We start from the raw sequence: 9,475 nt of genomic DNA on the forward strand, positions 1-9,475 counted from the left end.
ATCAGACTTCTCAACAGAAACCCTACAGGCCAGAAGAGAATGGCATGATATACTTAATGCAATGAAACAGAAGGGCCTCGAACCAAGACTACTGTATCCAGCACGAATATCATTTAAATATGAAGGAGGGATTAAACAATTCCCAGACAAGCAAAAGTTGAGGGAATTTGCCTCCCACAAACCACCTCTACAGGGCATCCTACAGGGACTGCTCTAGATGGGAGCACTCCTAAAAAGAGCACACAACAAAACACCCAACATATGAAGAAGGGAGGAGGAGGAATAAGAAGGGAGAGAAATAAAGAATCATCAGATTGTGTTTATAATAGCTCAACAAGCGAGTTAAGTTAGACAGTAAGACAGTAAAGAAGCTAACCCTAAACCTTTGGTAACCACAAACTCAAAGCCTGCAATGGCAATAAATTCATACCTTTCAATAATCACCCTAAATGTAAATGGACTGAATGCACCAATCAAAAGACACAGAGTAATAGAATGGATAAAAAAGCAAGATCCATCCATATGCTGCTTACAAGAGACTCACCTCAAACCCAAAGACGCGCACAGACTTAAAGTCAAGGGATGGAAAAAGATATTTCAAGCAAACAACAGAGAGAAGAAAGCAGCTGTTGCAATTCTGGTATCAGACAAAACAGACTTCAAAATAAAGAAAGTAACAAAAGACAAAGAAGGACATTACATAATGATAAAGGGCTCAGTCCATCAAGAGGATATAACCATTATAAATATATATGCACCCAATACAGGAGCACCAACATACCTGAAACAAATATTAACAGAACTAAAGGAGGAAATAGAATGCAATGCATTCATTCTAGGAGACTTCAACACACCACTCACTCCAAAGGACAGATCCACCAGACAGAAAATAAGTAAGGACACAGAGGCACTGAACAACACACTAGAACAGATGGACCTAATAGACATCTACAGAACTCTACATCCAAAAGCAACAGGATACACGTTCTTCTCAAGTGCACATGGAACATTCTCCAGAATAGACCACATACTAGGACACAAAAAGAGCCTCAGTAAATTCCAAAAGATTGAAATCCTACCAACCAACTTTTCAGACCACAAAGGCATTAAACTAGAAATAAACTGTTCAAAGAAAGCAAAAAGGCTCACAAACACATGGAGGCTAAACAACACGCTCCTAAATAATCAATGGATCAATGACCAAATCAAAATGGAGATCCAGCAATATATGGAAACAAATGACAACAACAACACTAAGCCCCAACTTCTGTGGGACACAGCAAAAGCAGTCTTAAGAGGAAAGTATATAGCACTCCAAGCATATTTAAAAAAGGAAGAGCAATCCCAAATGAACGGTCTAATGTCACAACTATCAAAATTGGAAAAAGAAGAACAAATGAGGCCTAAGGTCAGCAGAAGGAGGGACATAATAAAGATCAGAGAAGAAATAAATAAAATTGAGAAGAATAAAACAATAGCAAAAATCAATGAAACCAAGAGCTGGTTCTTCGAGAAAATAAACAAAATAGATAAGCCTCTAGCCAGACTTATTAAGAGGAAAAGAGAGTCAACACAAATCAACAGTATCAGAAATGAGAAAGGAAAAATCACAACAGATCGCGCAGAAATACAAAGAATTATTAGAGACTACTATGAAAACCTATATGCTAACAAGCTGGGAAACCTAGGAGAAATGGACAACTTCCTAGAAAAATACAACCTTCCAAGACTGACCCAAAAAGAAAGAGAAAATCTAAACAGACCAATTACCAGCAACGAAATTGAAGCGGTAATCAAAAAACTACCAAAGAACAAAACCCCCGGGCCAGATGGATTTACCTCGGAATTTTATCAGACATACAGGGAAGACATAATACCCATTCTCCTTAAAGTTTTCCAAGAAATAGAAGAGGAGGGGATACTCCCAAACTCATTCTATGAAGCTAACATCACCCTAATACCAAAACCAGGCAAAGACACCACCAAAAAAGAAAACTACAGACCAATATCCCTGATGAATGTAGACGCAAAAATACTCAACAAAATTTTAGCAAACCGAATTCAAAAATACATCAAAACCATCGTACACCATGACCAAGTGGGATTCATCCCAGGGATGCAAGGATGGCACAACATTCGAAAGTCCATCAATATCATCCACCACATCAACAAAAAGAAAGACAAAAACCACATGATCATCTCCATAGATGCTGAAAAAGCATTTGACAAAGTTCAACATCCATTCATGATAAAAACTCTCAGCAAAATGGGAATAGAGGGCAAGTATCTCAACATAATAAAGGCCATCTATGATAAACCCACAGCCAACATTATATTGAATAGCGAGAAGCTGAAAGCATTTCCGCTGAGATCGGGAACTAGACAGGGATGCCCACTCTCCCCACTGTTATTTAACATTGTACTAGAGGTCCTAGCCACGGCAATCAGACAAAACAAAAAAATACAAGGAATCCAGATTGGCAAAGAAGAAGTCAAACTGTCACTATTTGCAGATGACATGATACTGTACATAAAAAACCCTAAAGACTCCACCCCAGAACTTCTAGAACTGATATCGGAATACAGCAAAGTTGCAGGATACAAAATCAACACACAGAAATCTGTGGCTTTCCTATATACCAACAATGAACCAACAGAAAGAGAAATCAGGAAAACAACTCCATTCACAATTGCATCAAAAAAAATAAAATACCTAGGAATAAACCTAACCAAAGAAGTGAAAGACTTATATTCTGAAAACTACAAGTCACTCTTAAAAGAAATTAAAGGGGACACTAACAGATGGAAACGCATCCCATGCTCATGGCTAGGAAGAATTAATATCGTCAAAATGGCCATCCTGCCCAAAGCAATATACAGATTTGATGCAATCCCTATGAAACTACCAGCAACATTCTTCAATGAACTGGATCAAATAATTCAAAAATTCATATGGAACCACCAAAGACCCCGAATAGCCAAAGCAATCCTGAGAAAGAAGAATAAAGTAGGGGGGATCTCACTCCCCAACTTCAAGCTCTATTATAAAGCCATAGTAATCAAGACAATTTGGTACTGGCACAAGAACAGAGCCACAGACCAATGGAACAGACTAGAGAATCCAGACATTAACTGAGACATATATGGTCAATTAATATTTGATAAAGGAGCCATGGACATACAATGGCGAAATGACAGTCTCTTCAACAGATGGTGCTGGCAAAACTGGACAGCTACATGTAGGAGAATGAAACTGGACCATCATCTAACCCCATATACAAAAGTAAACTCAAAATGGATCAAAGACCTGAATGTAAGTCATGAAACCATTAAACTCTTGGAAGAAAACATAGGCACAAACCTCTTAGACATAAACATGAGTGACCTCTTCTTGAACATATCTCCCCGGGCAAGGAAAACAACAGCAAAAATGAACAAGTGGGACTATATTAAGCTGAAAAGCTTCTGTACAGCAAAAGACACCATCAATAGAACAAAAAGAAACCCTACAGTATGGGAGAATATCTTTGAAAATGACACATCCGATAAAGGCTTGACGTCCAGAATATATAAAGAGCTCACACGCCTCAACAAACAAAAAACAAATAACCCAATTAAAAAATGGGCAAAGGAACTGAACAGACGGTTCTCCAAAAAAGAAATACAGATGGCCAACAGACACATGAAAAGATGCTCCACATCGCTAATTATCAGAGAAATGCAAATTAAAATTACAATGAGGTATCACCTCACACCAGTAAGGATGGCTGCCATCCAAAAGACAAACAACAACAAATGTTGGCGAGGCTGTGGAGAAAGGGGAACCCTCCTACACTGCTGGTGGGAATGTAAACTTGTTCAACCATTGTGGAAAGCAGTATGGAGGTACATCAAAATGCTCAAAACAGACTTACCATTTGACCCAGGAATTGCACTCCTAGGAATTTACCCTAAGAATGCAGCAATCAAGTATGAGAAAGATCAGTGCACCCCTATGTTTATCGCAGCACTATTTACAATAGCCAAGAATTGGAAGCAACCTAAATGTCCATCAATAGATGAATGGATAAAGAAGATGTGGTACATATACACAATGGAATACTACTCAGCCATAAGAAAAGGGCAAATCCAACCATTTGCAGCAACATGGATGGAGCTGGAGGGTATTTTGCTCAGTGAAACAAGCCAAGCAGAGAAAGAGAAATACCAAATGATTTCACTCATCTGTGGAGTATAAGAACAAAGGAAAAACTGAAGGAACAAAACAGCAGCAGAATCACAGAACTCAAGAATGGACTAACAGGCACCAAAGGGAAAGGGACTGGGGAGGATGGGTGGGTAGGGAGGGATAAGGGGGGGAGAAGTAGGGGGGTATTAAGATTAGCATCCATAGCGGGGTGGAAGAAAGGGGAGGGCTGTACAACACAGAGAAGACAAGTAGTGATTCTACAACAGGTTGCTACACTGATGGACAGTGACTGTAAAGGAGTATATAGGGGGGACCTGGTATAGGGGAGAGCCTAGTAAACAAAGTATTCGTCATGTAAGTGTAGATTAATGATTAAAAAAAAAAATGCAGTTCCTATGTGGTGACCTCTAATGAGTTCTACACAATGATATAAAGGACATATAAAAGTGTAGGCAAAGGGTCTGTTTGTGTTTATACAGAGGATCAAAGCCTAATTTGGCTACCCCGAAAATGAACTAAGAAACGATATGAAAGAGAACTTCCAACATCAGCACTCTCGGGAAGACTCATGCCAGAAGATGATCATCAAAAAACCCCAACAAAGATCCACGCGCTGCTACAGCTATTGATGCACTCATCCCACCGGTTCCTAGACTTGCCATGGGAATGAGGAAGGAGATATCTAAGCTGGCCTGTGCATACAGTAAAACAACAAATTTGACTGGATCTATACTGTTGGAACTCAACCAAGAATTAGGAGAAGTGCAAATTGTAGCGCTCCAAAATCTTACAACTACAGACTATTTACTGTTAAAAGAACATATGGGATGTGAACAGTGCCCAGGAATGGGTTGTTTTAATTTGTCTGATTTTTCTCAAACTATTCAAATTCAGTTAGATAATAACCATCATATCATTGATAAGTTTTCACAAATGCCTAGGGTGCCTAACTGGTTTTCTTGGTTTCACTGGAGATGGCTGGTAATTACAGGTATGCTTTGGTTATGTAACTATACTCCTATTATGTTAATGTGTGTGCGCAATTTAAGTAGTAGCTTAAAATCTATACATGCTGAAGTTACTCTACAAGAAGATATGTCAAAGAAATAATCAATCTTCCCATGTTTTCTCCCGCCTGCTACTTCTATAGCTTTTCTTCTTCCTTCCTAATTATAACGAATTCTTAAATAGAATTCGTGCCTCATATCAAATTTACCGAGTATCATAACTCCTCCAAGTGGTAAAGATACCTCAAGACAAATGCTGGGCATAGAAGCCACAGGGCATAAATATGCAAAGAAATAAAAAGCTAACCTTTTCAAACAATAAGGCTTCTCTCTCACTTACCAACTTCACATTTCCCTGTATGGCCCAGGAAGATGACTGGTTAGCCAGAGACGGGTAAGATTCCTCAAGGGAGGAACAACCTAAGACAGGCACAGTCGCAGGGGGGTCATCAGGTGAGAAATTGGGGATCAACAGAGGTGAGGCTTAGAACCTCACCCCCCCTGTTCTGAGAGAAATCTTCTGCGTATGTGGATGTTTTATTGCCCTTGTCTAGCTTGGATTAACACATAGTCTACAGGCACACACCTGATCATCTACATTTGCTCTCTTACAACACTAAACTATGTTTTCTACCTTTATGTTGTATCTACCTACCACTTCAGCATCTTATTAAAAATAATAAAGAGAGAAATGTGGTATCCACATATAAATCAAGTATAAAAATCAAATGTGTATTCATATTTGAACTGACTGTTTATAGTTCATAATGCATGAGCAAAACCAAAAGTTTCTGTGATGACTGCCCTTGTACTGTTCACCATGTAACTTATTCACTATGTAAGAATTTGTTCTACATGTAAGAACTTGTTCGTTATGCTTCAGAAGATTGGAGACTGACGAAAATTAGGCTTGGGGTGGATTAATGATTGTGCATTGAGCATTGACTCCCCTATACAGAATTTTATTGTTGTTAACAACCATTTGATCAATAAATATGAGAGATGCCCTAACAACAACAACCAAGAAAAAGTACACACTTCCAATTGTAAAATAAATAAGCAACCGGGATGTAATGTATAGCATAAGGAATATAGTCAAAATATTGTAACAACTTGGTATGGTGATAGCTGGTACTTAGAATTATCATGTATATAAATGTTGAATCACTGTGTTGTACACCTGAAACTAATGTAATGTAATACTGTGTGTCAACTACCCTTCAATAAAAAATAATTATCTAAAAAAAAAAAAAAAAAAAATTGAAACCATTTGTCTTATTGTCAAAAAATAAGATAAAACATGGTTGTTGAAACATATCTATTTAACTTGATTGGCATTTCACAGGCTACCAATTTTTCACTATTATAAGTATCACTGTGGTAAACATCCTCATATACCATTTATTGTGTGTAACTGACTACTTCTTTGGAGTTAAAATACTTTAAAGCCCTACTTACACATTGCCAAACTGCATTCCGGAAGACTCCTAATTTATACTCTCGCAAACCCTTCACTAAAGTACTCATTTTACAATTTCATGGTCAGCACAGACCTGGTTCCTTTCTCCCACCCTCCCTCCCTTCCACTCTCCTTCCTTCCTTCCTTCCTTCTTTCTTTCTCTCTTCCTTCCATGTTGTCCTTATTCCTTTCTTTCTTTCTGATTTGTCAGTTTTATGGCCCCAGAATAGCAAATATACTGTTTACGTATTTCATTAAGTAAATTGAACTTTGACATGTTTTAGAGCCACTTGAAATTTTTGTGGGTTTTTCTAAAATGCTTAAGGAATTTTAAAGTTTATTTTTAAGACTCTGTATTTTATGTTAACACTGTTTCTATAATATATGTACATGTAGAAAATATTTTGAACATTTTGTAACTTGATATATGTTATCATATAGTTGTTAGCATTATGGAATTCAGTATTTAAATTTTTGCTTTGTGACTTTTCCATTTTTACAGTAGATTATGAAATTTAACCCTGAATTCATATGACTATTCACTCATATTTTGTCCATGCTGCTCTATGTTTAAAATTTTACATGGAACTTATTTCTCATTCCGGCATTTATCCTGTAGTACACTGTCCTGTAAGGCTTGAGCTTTCCTCCCAAAGTTAGCAACCAGTTCCTTCAGATTAATTTTCAAATCATGTTTACTATTGAATTGAGATGTCATCTTTACCACACACTAAATGCACATTTATGTTAAGATTACTCTTGGCTTATTACTCTGGTCCATAAATCAGTCTGTATATTCCTGGCTGACAGTCTTGTCCCTGAGACTCCACAGAGTAGGTGTCATCTCAACTGCCTTTGCATCCCTAGGGCATCTTGTGTACTTAAAAGATGAATAAGAAATGACCCACTTGTACCACTTTAGACAAGTCAGGCAATAGTTTTGAAAGTGATGAGCCAGATAACCTGACAGAGCTCTCACTTCATGGGCATCTGTAACCTTCCGTGGCTGCTGGTCACCTTGCCCAGTCATTACATGAAAGACAAAGAACTCATGGACACCCTCTTGGTTGCATAAAGGTAAGTTTTCAGGAGACGATAAAACATCTTTCCAAAGACTAGCTATCCCCTGGGCCATAGCTGTCTTAGAAAATGTTAATTACTACTTCACTTGTTTTCCTTGGAATAATAATGGAGAAGCTGTTCCAAGTCAAGATTTTAGATTTAGGAAGTTTGGGGAATTGTATTTTCCACTGGGTAAAGCCAATCTATGGCCTAAATCAGTACATGTAAAACCTTTCTACTTAAGTACACTAATTAGCACAAGAGACAATTTATATACCTGAGCACTTGATCAACCACGAGTCAGAAATATCTTAGGAATCTTATGTTTTTGTCCACCAAAGCTCATATAGATCTTCCTTCTACATATACTATCTCCACTTTTTAAAAAAATTTGAAATCATTTCCTAAAAATTATCATGTTAAAATTGGCCTTTAAAAAAAAGCTGCAACATGTTCACCTGGGACCTGACTTTGTCCTGGACACAACTTTACCCTTTAGATTCTAAAATATGCACATGCTAATTTAGGAAGCATGCATAGAGCCAAACAGCCACTGCCATTCCTCCAGATTTATGTACAGAACGAAGTCAGCAAAGCATTCACTGGTTTACATGATGCCCATTGTTTGGCTCAGCATTGTGGCATCAGGCGCAAGAAAACCTGAGAGCTACAGACAGTCTCTTGAAAAGGGTGTCTCGCTGGTTTCTTCTTTGCAACAACCAACATCACTTCATGTTTTCTAAGGACAAGACAGCTTCCAGATGGGACCTAACTTACATCTTTACCTTGTCACAATAAAGAGACGACAATGAAAGGGGAACTTTTGTACAAAGAACTCAACAGAACAGTTAGATAGTGTAATGGATAATGGGGATTTCTTATGCAGTGCCCTGCATTTCAGTATTTCTCCATGTTTGAGTCCTCTTCCCTTTTCTAGACTCTATAATGAAATGAAGCCAGGATAGGCTATGCATTGCATTGAGACACAAGTGCTTTGAGGAAATTAGATGGATTTATGCCCAAGAGGTGGGGGGACTTCCTGAGCCCAAGGGCATAGTAACTGAGAAGAACATGAACAGAAGGCACCACTGGGTGGCTTATCTCTAGTGTCCTTAATGGATTGAGTAATTCATTTGTACCACCTGTATAGACTTGGTTCAACTCAAAGCCACTGCCTTGGATTTGGGACTCTTAGCCACCAGGAGGCTGCAGACTGAAACTGCAAGCATTATGAAAATATCTTCACCCAAAACATCATAGTTTTTAAGCACAATTTTCCCCCAACCATTGTAAGAAAAAGAAGGGAGATTATTTTTGTTGCACTGGCAGGGGCAGGAGTTACTAGATAAGCCATAGGGCACATTGTAATTATGCCTCTCAAGTCTGAAAATACTGTAATCTAACATCTTTGGTCTCAGATCTTAGCTGCTCTTTTTCCAATAGGCCACCTAAAATTCTATCTATGCTTGAAACATAATCAATAAAATAACAAAACCATTTAGAGGGGATGTAGGGTAGTATACAGAGAGAGACAGTAGAGTATAAAGTATACATATGATCGTGGAGAACAGGATGACTATAGAAGGAAAGGAAGTGAAATGGCAGATTAGATAGGAGGTGATCCAAGAATCAGAATGTAAGGTCCAAAGGACAGTACTGATTGGGGCAGTGAGAGAGGACCAAAGCAACAGACACGAGAACATTTTAGAGGCAAACTCTCAATATTTAGGGACAAATGGATAAAGGAAAAGAGCAGAA

The sequence above is a fragment of the Manis pentadactyla genome, chromosome 9 (assembly GCF_030020395.1).
Source record: "Manis pentadactyla isolate mManPen7 chromosome 9, mManPen7.hap1, whole genome shotgun sequence".
NCBI classification, from domain to species: Eukaryota; Metazoa; Chordata; class Mammalia; order Pholidota; family Manidae; genus Manis; species Manis pentadactyla.